At 32.7% G+C, this 13,787-nt stretch overlaps 1 protein-coding gene across 2 annotated transcripts in view; it reads left to right on the top strand.

The window, feature by feature from the left end:
* The window catches only part of LOC111045130 (E3 ubiquitin-protein ligase RNF19A), a 145,438-nt gene that overhangs the window by 47,389 nt on the left and 84,262 nt on the right, over positions 1-13,787 (top strand). Inside the window, exon 1 of one of the 2 annotated variants that reach the window (XM_039435791.1) lies at positions 7,296-7,677. The exons of the other annotated variant lie outside the window; for it this stretch is intronic. The gene's annotated coding sequence lies outside the window, so the exon portion shown is untranslated. Of the gene's footprint in view, positions 1-7,295; positions 7,678-13,787 lie in introns of those variants that run through there. 2 annotated transcript variants of the gene reach the window in all.

The raw sequence follows: 13,787 nt of genomic DNA, 5'->3' as shown, positions 1-13,787 counted from the left end.
CATCACAGAACACAGTATAAGCTAGGCTAGGCTCATTGACATAATCTCTAAACGTTCTCATACAAAAAACCTATTCCATTGTTATTTACTTAATAACTTGTTTTATTATAAATATTAGTCTTATGAATCCCACTGCCTTTGTTCTCAGACATCTTTAAATTATTATTATTTTTTCTAGTGAGATTTCTTGAAATTTATTTTCTTAACCTTGATAATATGAATTTCATATAATTCATTGTAGCACTTCATTGTTATTAACGTTGTATTTTTCTTGTATTAAACTTGTGAAATTAACAAAATTAAAACTAGTCAATGCTTTGTCTTTTCAATAGTATTATGGAACCATAAAGATAATAAAAAATAGCTTAATTTGATTTATTGATGAAATAACTTACAGCTTCATTTGTTTTGAACATTAACTTTTTATTTATTTCTAGTTTTTTTAAATGAAAAAATAATATTATGAATCCTTAATAAATGTTTTTAAAACTAATATAGGGATTGATATTACTTTGTGTGTAAATCAAATCATGAACTCTTCATAACTACATAACTCAAAACCATGGTTATATACTTACTGTATACATAACATCTGGAATGATTATTTCAAATTAAGCTTAAAAGCTGTTTTTGAGCAAATTCCTTACACCTGGATTGTATCTATCATTTTATGAATAAATAAACAAATAAGTTAGATATCACTTTACAACAAATAACACATGAGTTTCTTTCAACTTTCTGTCAGGAGTGATCAACATGAACCTGTTTCTTTCCCAAATTCTAATAATATATCAAAGTACGTAGTCCAAAATATCTTATTAATTAATTATTCTCGGATTACTCATGGTACTCAAGGTACCATGGTGGTAATCCTTTCTCCGAAGTCACATCATGTGATTGCAAGTTCAAGCTCCGAAGTTCCGACTTGATCAAACTTAGATCCCAAGTTCAAGCACTTTGTCAGTGTTTCTATTCCAGAGAATACTAATGAAGTTGAACGTCAATGCTGATGAAGTTATTCGAAACTACCTTGGAATAGATTTTCTCGTTATCATATTCTTGAGCTTTCAACTCGCTGAAGTTCTGTTAACTCACTCACTAACACAGAAAGTAAAACTTTGTATTCATGTAGACTCATATAATTTGAATACATCTTGAAGTATATTTATATTGAATTCATATCAATATTACCATAAAACTATAAAAAAATGTAAAATACTAAACTTTGAAAAAGTTTTGAGCGAATAATATATTCGGGAAGAGTTGAATGCTATTCTAAGTTATCAAGTTTATAGAATTATTATAGTTGATTTCTTCTTCACTGCCGAATCAAATTTCATTTCCTTGTTCTATAGCACAGCGAAATTACATTTTTATTTCCTACCCGAAATAAAAAATTTCCTATAAGAAATTTGAGTAACTGATTTGCGTTTTCTCGCTTTTTCATGGTAATACTAGAGTATCATGTTTCCACACATTTCTAGATGAGTAATTTGAATAAACAGGAAGCCATGAATATCCTGGAATTCTATTACAGTTACAGACTTGGATTACATGTGTAATATTTTTCACAATACTGTCATATTCATACCAAAATCGCACTTTGAACATAGTTTCATTTCTAGTTTATTTGAAATCATAGTCATGTGAAGGATTTGTTTTGATAAGTCTTGTCTTTTATTGAATTTTTATTCTTATGAGCTATTCTTGGAAAGCTGTTGTATTATTTTCTGTGATTGTAAATCTTCTCTACAATGTGTAAAGCGTTTTTTAACGGCTTCACACATGTAGAGTGAATCTTGCACTGAATCAATGGTTGAGGTTATAAATTTGGTAACTGCGTGCGTGGACGCTAAGTGTACACCAGTCTGATTGACTCACCACAAGATTCAATACAATTGTCGGAATCGCAGGAGGCCTAAACGCTCGCTCACCCTTGATTCTTCTTATGACAGATTGTATGGTGATGAAATTATTATAAGTAGTGTAGCGGACGCTAAACACTGAATACGGATACCTTAAAATTATTACCTGTGAAGAATGAGCATACAAAATCATACAGGTCGAGCAAAAATCCCGATGTAGATAATTTACGGGACTGCGTCTCTAATAAGTTCTGAAGGATTAAAAGACGGTACTTGGACCAAATATCGTTCAGAATATACTTCGAGAACAGAGTCTTGTCAGGTTTTAAGCTCTATTGTAGGAAATTATATGATCTCTGGCTGCATCTGCGGTACTGTTGATGTATTCGCTCCTAAGTCGAGGTTGGTAACAGATAAAAGCTGATATATGAGCAGGTAAGGACAAAGAACAAATATCTCGATCTGACCCCACTCACTACATCCACTTAGACCTGTTCCAATATCCAGCTTAATTCAATTATTGCAATGATCGTATTCGATCGGTTCTTGATGATATAGAACGTATCAGACACAATAATTGACAGGCTTAAGAAATAATCGAACTCAGAAAACAAATTAACAAAATTGAAATATATTATAATAAAATATATGATCATACAGTGCAGATTCAGAATTTGATTTACAGGTTGATAATAATTTAGCATTAACAAAAGAGTTAAAAATTTTCTTGTGCTTGCATGACACCATGCATGATTCGACAGAATTTTACAATTGATAAAATTTAACAGTTTGTGGAAAAATGGTGAAAATAAATTATAAAATATTTTAAAAGTTTGCTCGGGGTCGTGGTTCTGGCAGCGGAGGATAGTTAATCAACTACAAGTTCTTATAAATTCTATAGGAATAAATTCTAGGCTCTTAATAACTAAAAGCGCTTGTCGGCGTGGCCAATAATTTAACGAAGAAAATTTTATATTTTTCTGCACTGTAATATTTTCGAAGCGTAGATTGGGGCCCCTTTAAACTTATAACTCACGTGAAATTCCTTGGCGGTCGTGGTTTTCTTCTTTGGATCAAAATTGTTTGGTCGGCAGCAATCCAGGCTTCGGTCTCAGCACGTGGGGAATTTTAATTTAATATTTCCTTCACCAAATTAATTAAGGGATGATTTAACTTTAAACTTTTAATTTATCGATTGATGAAAAATAGATTTACAAATAACAATTAGAATAGCCTAAAATATTGGCTCACAAATAAAACATATAAAATCGAACGAAAATTTTACAAATAGGTCTTGGTAACTATAACGAGGTCTGAACGGTGAGGATTTCAAAAGGGAAGTGAAGTCTTTTTCTCTAAGCTTCTTGGCTAGACCTTTCTTCTGAGAATCTCGGTGTAGTAAATTTGCATAAAAATTTGCCATTGGTAGAACGATTGTGACGTAGACGTGACGTCAGTGGCAGGCAGTAGAATATAATTCCTTTAATTACGATAATAGTTCAATTTATATAATTCTTAAAACCACTTAAGCTCCTCGACATAGTTCCTCTTATACAATGTATATGTGCTAGCGTATATGATAAGGCAGGTTTGTTGTCTGATAGTAGATTAACATGTGTTGCTTTCAAACGATCACCTTTTTGGTGCTATTTCTATGCACTATGATTGGTTTAGGCTTGCCAAAGAGATTTAATTACCATGTGGTTCAGTTGAAGTAATAATTAATAAATTAATATTCTTATACAATTCTTATTATGTTTGAGACTGTTATAATTAATTTCTGCCATTTTATCAATAATATAATGTTCATGCTATGACCTAATTAGTTACAATAAGACTTGACATTATAATATAATTTCTTAAATAATAAATAATTTTAACAAAAATACACACATTTTATTTTTTATTCGAAATTCTTGGTCCTTTATTGATAGTTTTTTTTAATTTTTAGGAATGATATTATACCTTGCAATACTTTGACAATACTTTGAATCAGTCAGCTGTGTTCGAACTGCTTTAAAAACATCTGATCGATAGTAAACAAAGTGTAACCTCAAAATTCAATGAGCAATTCATAAATAATTCGTGCTTTCTTTCTGTTATAGCTCTACAGCCCATTGTGGGCTTTGGCCTCCTCCACAACATTCCTCCAAACGTTTCTATCCATTATAAATCCTCTCCATCCTCTATAACCCATCCTTATCAAATCATCCCTTATCTCATCTTCCCATCGAATTCTTGGTCTGCTTTGTTTTCTTCTTGAGTGAAGCTTCTCTTTAAGCATTATTTTTGGCATTCTGGTTTCCTCCATCCTATAAATATGTCCGAACCACCTTAGTCTCTGTGCCTTTATGAAGCGTACTATACTACGGCCTTTTATTAATAGTTCAAGTTCAGCATTGGTTCTCCTTCTCCACTCTTCTCCTTCTTTTACAGGACCGTACACTTTTCTAAGCACCTTTCGTTCAAATACACTTAAATTATGTTGGTCTTCCTTAGTCAAAGTCCATGATTCAGAGCCATAGGTAACTACAGGTCTTATAAGGGTTTCATAAATCTTAAGCTTGTTGCTTCTACTGATGAGCCTGCTCTTTAGAAGCTTCATGTTGCTGTAGTATGCTCTATTTCCCAACAATATTCTTTGTTTGATACTGGTGCTCATCATATTCTGATTATTCAATTCAACACCCAGATAGCTGAAGTTTTTCACTCCCTCAAACAACCTATTATCGATTCTCAGACTCTGTGGAACCCTTCGCGCTTGACTTCTTGATATTTTCATGTATTTTGTTTTATTTTCATTGACTAGGAGACCAATCTTTTGTGCTTCTCTTTCTAGTAATTTATACGTGTCCTGGAGGGTATCTTTTCTTCTGGCAATTATGGCTACATCATCGGCATAAGCACATACTTGATACATTTTATGAAAAATGCTGCCTCTCTTGTCAATGACGTCTATCACACGATGTAATGCAACATTGAATAGGAGTGCTGACAGTCCGTCACCTTGCTTTACGCCAGTGTTGAACTCAAACTTTCTACTTTTTCTAGATCCAACTTTTATCATGGCCGTAGTCTTGTTCATTGACATTTTGGCAAGTTTGATCAACTTCTTCGGTAAGCCATAATGATCTAGTACTTTCCATAACTCACCTCTTATTATACTATCGAAGGCTTGTTTAAAATCGATGAATAAAATGTGTAGGTCGAGGTCATGCTCATAGAACTTTTCTGTGATCTGTCTTATTGTAAAGATTTGGTCTGCTGTCGCTCTTTCAGGACGGAAACCACACTGATACTCTCCAATGATTCGTTCTACATATATTGTCATTCTTTTGTTGATTACACTTGAAAGGATTTTATAAACTACACTGAGCAGAGTTATCCCACGGTAGTTGGAGCATTCTAGTTTATCTCCTTTCTTATAAATGGGACATATGAGGCCTATGTTCCAGCATTGCGGCATGACTTCTTTCCTCCAAATCATACATATAAGCTCATGTATGTTCCGCACTGTGAAATGACTAGCGTATTTTATCATTTCAGGAGGTATATTATCTTCCCCAGCTGCTTTGCCATTTTTGAGCTGCTTAACAATAGCCTCTATTTCCTCATATGTTGGCTGTGGTACATCATCTGTGTTGATTGGTGGTTCCTCATCCCGTTTCCCGTTTCGACCACCCTCATCTTCATTGGTCTCTGCTGATGTTAGCAGTTCTTCAAAGTGTTCTGCCCACCTCTCCATTACATTGTCCTCTTCACTTATAACTTTTCCTCTTTTGTCTTTGCAGGAGCTAATTTTGTGCCTATATTCTCTATTAATTTTCTTCATAGCACTGTAAAACTTCTGTGTTTCATTTTGTCTGTACAAGCACTCTATTTCTCCCAATTGATTCTTCATTGCCTCTCTTTTCTTTCTTTTACATGTTTTATTGGCTATCGCGCGTTTCTGCTTGTACTCCTCACAGTTGCGTCTAGTCTCCCTTTGAATCATCCGAGCTCTTGCCTCATTCTTCTCTCTTATTACTTCTCTGCACTCATCGTCGAACCATTTCTCGTTTCTCACCCATCTCTTTTCACCGATCGCTTCATCTGCTGCTTCTTTCAAGCCAGTGGCTAGTTTGGACCATACTTCTTCAACCCCATCTGAGCCTAACATGTCTCTGGTTTTAATCTGAACAAGTCTAATGTAGTCATTTCGATTCTGTTGATTTTTAAGTTTTTCGACATCCCATCTCTTACTTGTGACTTTATGTATTTAATTCGTGCTTTATTTGCAGAATAATTATAATTTTATTGAATAATTTTCTAGAAAATATTCGGTATAGAACGGTACTCTTATCTAATATACAGTTACTGATAAGTAAGCTTTATCGCTCGGTCGCTAACTATTCCTTTAGCAAATTCTTTCATTTTAAAAGGTAATCACAATTTTTCTCTCTTCTCATGAGGTCTATTTAAAAAATTCATCACAAATGTCAATGTAAACCTCATCCGTGTGATGGACCTTAAAATATAATGTGTTGAAGTGGTAGCATGATTTCCGTCCACAAGGGGTATTCATTTTAATACTGCTAATTAAATTTCAGGGTTCTAGCTTAAAATAACTCCTCAGTTTTAAATGAATAAATATTTTTTTGGAAATTTATTTTAATTCCAACATTTAAAAGAAATACTCGGCGATTACAAAATAATAGCACTCTACCTTGCTCTGCCCAGCCCATTACAAACGTCCAAAGGTCAAAATTAATAAATGATGTTAATGTTACAATTGCAATTAATAAATCAATTATAAAAAATAATATATTGTGAATCATAAGATTTGAATTAACTCACAAATCGAATACACATTTCTCTGTATTTAATCATTTGAAATTATACTTTTGTAAATGAACAACAGGATGTTGTACATTGGTTGAATTATCAGAAAATGTGCTCCACCCAGAATTCTAGGACTCGTGTGAGCATACTATTCAGCGAAAAAAATTGGTCTTGGGTATGTTAATCATTGGGTAAGGAGTTGGTCCTTGAAATATTGTAAAATTGGATATTTTCTCATTAATTTAAAAAATACATTCTTTATTCATAAATTGGACCATTAAACTTTTAGAAGGCCGCATTCCTGGCATGAGTTTCAAAATCCTAACGCACCCTATCAGCACTTTTCAGCAATAAACTGCATGAACACTCCACACTTGTATCTACAGTAAACTGTACTACAATAGTTGATGTTAACAACATTCTGCACAGAAATTTGCAAAACAGTTATCTATTGCATGCGTCGGTTGATGAATCATCTCGCGGTGCGTCACATCTTAGGTAGAGCTTGTGTGTGTGTGTGGGAGGGGAGTGGCAAGAGGGGGTTGATATGTAATGTATCAGCTGGTTGTTTTGGTCTTGAACGTCAGTCAGTACTCTCAAATTTAGTGATCGCACTATCAGTGTCTTGAGAACATGCTTGCTAGACAGACACACTGCAATTACTCCGTACCATCGCGTATAAATATATCTGATGCTGTTTGCATAAAAATAAATATCCGGTTTGTTGTACTGCGTCCCATATCAGTGTGTACGTGTCGTTGTGCATTGCGAGTGTGTGAGTGAGTTATCCCCTTCTATTTTGTGAAAATTTGGCAGACAATAGTTGAAGTTGTTTAAATTGAGTGTGCAAATTGTTCTGTAAGTGAATAGTGCTCTGCGAATAAAATTGCTATTTTCTATTATTGGTTTAATTTATTTCGTTGGTGTGTGTATTCAGTTGAGCTAATTTACGTTTTGTGGTGTTGTAGTTTGGATTGTTTTTCAAAACTAGGTGAGAAATTTTATCAAATTATCGAAAACTATTTTGCATGACTTTGAAAATTTAAAATTCTTCATTAAAAAAAAGGTTATTGCTATTCAGTAGAATATCCAATATCCAAATCTTCGTGGATAGAATGTCTTGAGTAGATGTATTTGAAGCACATCAATAAGTATGTCTCTGTTAGAATGTTAATCTGTAGTGTATATTTTATTATAGAGAAACCATTATACATATTTACTAGATATCTCGTTATTTCCATAAAATCATGGGGAACATACTCACCCAACTTACTTCAGCTTTGAAGAAAATTGAATCAAATGAGTTTTGCTCAATGTGATTGAGCAAATAATTAGATTCCTTGAGAAAATCCATTGCGTTGATCGTTACTTTGTCTCAATTTCACCTTCGTTCTTTTTTTAGTTTTGATGTTTCCTTCCAGTTATGTCGATATGTAAGTTAATGGTACGCCGTTAAAGTAATTAATAATATCGCCACTTCTAAAAAACGTATCAGATGAACTACTGTAATTAGAAAGTGGTCCCATAGATTAATTACAATGCTTTTTAACATTATATCACTGAATTCATACTGTTCAGATTCAATTATTCATGATTATGAATTGTTATTATTGAGAATGTTAATAGTTGTTTGCATCACATATGAGGAATGTGTTTATGATCATTCTTTGAATGAGTTAAATGATAACTTATCAAGTTGAGTGTCAAACTTTTATCTCTACTATTTTGGTTGGTGATTAATCATTATTTTAAGTATGGTTAAATGTTGAACTACGATATGCCGGATGACGTGCTGCTTCGCGGCTATTGTAATAGCACAATGGTTTATTGTAACCAATAAAACCAGGGCTATTACGCAATAGAAATCGATTTCATAGAAGCAATATCTGATTAGACATAAAATGTGTCCTTACTCTCAGCTTTCACAGTCAATCTGAACATGATCATATCGGGTTACATAATTTCCCATTTATATTATTAGTCAATAAAAATAAATAAAATACTGTTGATGAGACTACCCATAATTAATTGATATCATGATAGAATTCTCAAATTATCCTTGAAAAATCGGGTCAAGATTAGGATATGAATGTCTCTTGAATTGGACACTGAAAAAGTCTGGAAATAACATGAACATCTTTCATATGAACAAAAGTACATGAAACTCTCAGTTACAACTGTAATACTAGTAGTATCAATATCCAATATAGTGTTGAAGAAGTGAAGTGAAATTAATAATGATTGTTGAATTTAATAAGAAATTAGTTTGCCAGTTATGACAAAGTTTAAGATGCTTGAAAAGCTCTCGAAGAGTTTAGTAGAAAACTTTCATTGAAATTATAGCTCAAATTAATCATTTACAGGAACTATCGATGATATTACAAATAATTATACACTTTTGATTTGATCCAATCAGTATACCAAGTTAGTTTCAACCAGATGAAAGGCAAGAATCATATAACATTAAATCTTATAAATCATGTCCTTCTCACAAACTCTTCTCAGATTTGTACTCCATACTTTAAAATAATTGAATTGTTAATTAACTTAACAATATGTAATGTCCAGAATTCTTGTGCATTTATGACCAATATTTCTGATATGACAGCAAAATTTTATCAGTTGTACAAACTATAGAAGGAAAAGCTACAATTAGGATTCTTGTTAGCTATTTGCTAATTTTTGCTGTTCTGGGTCGTTGGTTCATCATTTATTTTCTATTCATCAAAGCTCATAGAATGTTAGTCCTGTTTTAGTGTTCAGTTGTGTTTTACAGTTGGTCCCAAATTGCTTAAAATTTCGAATTTCAACAATTGAAGTATAAGTAGAAATTATAGTGGAGAGAACTGGGAATACTGTATATGTGCAGTGCACAATTCATCTGTAAATAACTAGACTGATTACCCAATGAAAGCTTTGGATTCTGTTCGTATATTTATTCCCGTTAATATTGAAGATGTCTACATTAAAAAAATATGTCAAGTTATTAAAGACTTGGATGTACAGAATAATCAAATAAGTATGGGCTATATAATCATTTATTTATGTATAAAAAGATGCAACTTCATTATTGGCTTCATCTCTAAATTTCAAATCCAAACACACTTATCTCGTGCATGGAGATGCCATAAATGTGGTTTTTATGTCTATTTTGTTAATTTTGTAAGATAATGTTGCTCAATACTGTTGCTTACTCTTATCAGTCTACTTTTATGAATAATTTATGAATCTATCAGTAATTCTATTTTGATGACTCATACATTGTTCACGAGTTTACTTAGTGGTTTGTAGGTCTACATCTGTTATAATTTGAACACGAGTATGAGTTTATCAATATCTTACAATATTGAATCTATTTGAACTATCTCCAAGCTTCTCGAAATTCAGTCGTTGAAATATTATCAGGTAAATAGTCTTTTAACCATACCATAGCACAAAGTGTCTCTTGCTCTCTTGTTGCTCTGACGCCGTTTATTCAATGCTCTTTTCTGGTCTCCTCAATGCACTCATTAACTATTAATTATCAAAGTCCAACCAGTCTGTCAAAAATAAATTTCAAGGTATATAATAATATTTCAAATGAGCATTCAATTTTCACCCATTTGAAGCTTTTGTTGAAGTTTGTTAATTTTGAAGTTGAAACCTGCTCATTTAGGAACGCTAACTTTGGCGCAAACTACACTTCAATTGACTCAATGTTCTCATTGCTTGTAGATAGTTTTGCAAAAACCTCATACTATTTAAATATGGATAATATCAAATGCCAATATTAGTATAATATCTGATTAAGTTTCTAATCTTCCTGATTAGTTAGAGGCCTTATTGGACTGATACAGGGGCACTCCCAGGTTCGAAAACAAGTTATTCCCTCTTGATAATAACAAGTTGATAAGAATCACTGGGTCAAGTAACTGGTAAATCTAGTCTTGACAAATAGGAATAATTTCTAATATTTTTTCATGTTTTCCCCATATCAATTGAATGAATACAATTATCTTAATTGGTCCATCCGAACTCATAACGAGTAGGTAGGCTATCGCTCTAATCCATCTAAATAATCATAATCAAATGCGGGAAATATTCCATAATGTTTATCGAATCTGAAACACCAGTAAATAATGATGGAGTAGGATGCTTTTCTAGCTATTTTCCATTCAGTAGTGCTCTTGCTGTTCATACGGTGTTACAGTATTAAAATCTTGAATTTCATTGAATCTTCTCTTGAATAAATTACTATTAATAAATTGTAATTTCTAGTTCTTGCTCAATTTGTTTACAAATTTACCATTATAACACTATTCAGCTCACCATTCAAATTGTTTGATAATAAAATAAATCATCAACGATGATACAACTGTACTTGAATAATTGAAACTAAACTAATGCTATTGTAGTAGTAAACTTTTAACTTAAAATACTAAACTTTAGTAGTTTTAGTAATAAACTTTAGTAATACTACTTGAGTAGTAGTAAACTTACTACTAAAACTTTCTGTAATAAGTTAAATCATTATACTGTATAAGTATAGTGGTATATATTGGTTCTTCAAATGCCGCTATCATCTATCAACGTTCGATAGACTGATGCTGATGCTGAAGCTGAAACAGTGTTGTTGGTTCGAATCTTCGAATCCTGCCAAGCGTCTAGGATTTAGATCATCTCTCAATTCATCACCCAAGCATAATCAAATACTTATATAATTCTCATCCTACAGCGAAATAATATTTTTGTTTCTCATTGATTGTTCATAGACCAATACCTCTCATATAGAACTATAATAATATGGAGCTATTATTATAGTTCTATGAACATAGAACTTATTTATAGGCAACCTCAATGTTAGGAATGAATTGGTAAAAAAATCTACTACCCCCTAGGAATAGAAGTACAAATTTATTGCATAATAATGTATAGCAAGCAAATCACTGAGCACTGCTATTGTTATGCCGGAAAACCCACTCTGAATCGTTTTTCCTCTGATGTCAGTTGCCAATCGATTACAAGTGGAACGTAATTTTGCAAGACATTAATTACAGGTGATTATAGGGTTGCAGTCTTCCATCACAGATGAGAAGGCAGGGTGTTTGGCGCCGCTCTTATAGGATTAGAAGATTAATCAGACGTCAAATTGATATTGAATTGGGAGCCTGTTTCATATATATTTAAGAAGTCTTTCAACGAAAACTCTTGATTATAATACTGTATCATTGAATTCTTCTCTTATACATGTTCACACTCTACACAAGTACTATTCTACTAAATCTCATCACATGTTAATCATATCTCATATGAATCACTATTTGACTATTACACACTCGTTTGACTATTCATCAATTCTCGTTTTAATAATTTTCAAACAAATAAAGTTATTTCAATTTTACAATAGATTCAACCATAATTTAGAATAGAATAAAAATAAACATACATATACCAAAGCTCATGAGTACGATACAAATGATCACTATGATGATACGATAGATATGAGCACGTTTTACAAAGTAGCCTACTCAAAAAACAAAATACTCAAAATACTCGTGGTTGAGTTTATAATTTATAGGCACTTTAGTATAAGCTTTGTACTAGCAGTAAGTCAATGATCAATCGTATTCAACGTTTTCTTATAAAAAATGTAACTAAAATACTATTATACAAAATTAAGACCAGTCTACTTATGAACTTCCTTTGAAGCAAATCGTTTCAATCAGTAGTAAAAGAAACAAACGTTTTTATAATAAAGTATACAGATTACTGTAGTAAAAGAAACATAAACGTCGTTATACTTAAATATACTGATTACTGTATCTCTGTATGTGATCATCCTAATGATAGCTGTTTTCGTTTGACAAGACTCAAGACTTCAAAAGACCTTACGTCTAAATGTCTTTTGAAAGACCTGAAAGGTACAGCTAGAGTCGGGGAGTTAAAATTTGGATTTTGTGAATTCAAGAGATGTTTAGTGGTAGAATGTGCTTGAATCCCAAGGTTTAGAATGTGAACAGTAGAGATTTTCCATAAGTGAGAATATTGAATAGCACAATTGGTTTGGAGCATCACTTGCTGTGGGCTATATATGGAGCACTGAACTGGATTAATCTGTTACGTTGCCTCGACGTAATAGACACTGAAAGAAGTGAAAAGTTAGTGCTGCTGAATGTCCGCCTCTCTACCCGTCAACGGCTGTGAAAAATTTAATAAATATCTTGGGCCCGTTCATTCATATCAGGAAGCTCTTCTTACTCCTCCCTCTTCTCATACACACTCTCTCACTCCCTCTTCGAGACCGCGTACTTTGTTTACGAGAACAGCTGATTCGTTGACGCTGACATGCAACACTTTCAATCATCTACTCTCTCTCTCTCTCTCTTTTCTTTCTCTCTCACACACACTAACTTGTCACTTTGCATTTCATTCACTATTTTCACTAGGAAGTGCTATATATATTTTGGCTGCTCTCTGAGACCATGTAATTTTCAATGATGATGCCTAAGATATATGATGGATACTTTCAATCATCAACTCACTTGGGTTAGTCTTCCTTGTCTTCTCTCTTTCACTAATTCACTAATCATTTCTCTCATTCACTAATCAACTACTCATAGGAACACTATATGTGAGTCTGTGAGCGTATTCTATTCATGGTTATTTTCTTAGATCATGCATTTTTCACTTGTGATGAAGGCCTATGGGATGTGAATGTCCATAATCATCTCTTCAAATTCTTCCTTTTCTTTTCTCTTTTACTTGTAACTTTTAATTTCATTCAACATTTTTACTGGGAACTGTTATGCTATGTACTTATATTCTGGTTTGCTTTCTGGTAGGATGCAAAGAATTCTAATGTAATGCAATTTTCATTGATGATGTATCTTGGTATTGACGCTTTTAATTATCATCTCATCAAATTCACCATTACCCTCACTATACCCTCCAGAGAGTATAGAATGTATCACATCTAATTCTTTCTGCTTCAATGTACGTATCCAATCTGCTTCTATAAATGTATCACATTCTATACTCTGCTTCCATTTTAATTCAATTCTATGAGTTAAGTTGGAAGAAATGAGGTAGATCAATACTCCTCAAATAATAAGGTCGAAAAAG

The sequence above is a fragment of the Nilaparvata lugens genome, chromosome 1 (assembly GCF_014356525.2).
Source record: "Nilaparvata lugens isolate BPH chromosome 1, ASM1435652v1, whole genome shotgun sequence".
NCBI lineage: Eukaryota > Metazoa > Arthropoda > Insecta > Hemiptera > Delphacidae > Nilaparvata > Nilaparvata lugens.
This window is presented reverse-complemented; position numbering and strand designations above follow the sequence as displayed.